This window comes from Chrysochloris asiatica, unplaced genomic scaffold, assembly GCF_000296735.1.
Source record: "Chrysochloris asiatica unplaced genomic scaffold, ChrAsi1.0 scaffold00127, whole genome shotgun sequence".
In the NCBI taxonomy this organism is placed as follows: Eukaryota; Metazoa; Chordata; class Mammalia; order Afrosoricida; family Chrysochloridae; genus Chrysochloris; species Chrysochloris asiatica.
Genome location: NW_006408645.1, coordinates 1,469,796 through 1,470,385, shown reverse-complemented (window position 1 = coordinate 1,470,385; position 590 = coordinate 1,469,796).

The following is a 590-nucleotide window of genomic DNA, read 5'->3' as shown; positions in this document are numbered from 1 at the left end:
GATATGTATTTTGGTATTTTTTATGCTTTCTGAATGCCTCCAGGTACATGTGATCAGGAAATGGGCTTCCCTTTTCACTCTCTTCCTGAGAAATTTCAAGATACCACTGTTGGTCGTTTTGACGTAATTTAGGATTTAATTTTTGGCCTATATCCTCTCCTCTTTTGTTTGCTTGTCCCACTCCACAATCCCCGTTCAGGCCTTTTTTCTAGTTGGAAATAGTTCTTGGAAACTGTCTCTTTAAATTTCAAGGGGATCTGTGTACATGTGTAGTAGAACCCTCCGAGGGTCAGGCTGGAGTGCCCACTAGCTCAGGCACCCCTAAAGTCACCAGAATGGAGGTGCGCAGACAGCAAGGGACCAATAAACAGCTACCAAAAGAAAATAATGTCCACACTTTTATCTCAGCAGTTCTGCCAGGCATCTGTGGCCACTCCGATCATTCCCCCACTTGGTCTCACCCAAGATGGCGATTCCTGGAGCAAATGAGTGTCCTGGACTCGATAGCAATGGATTTCTTGCTTCTGCCACAAACTCTACCAGCAGTAAGCCTTCTAACCTTCTAAATATTCCTTTATATGTGGTTCAGA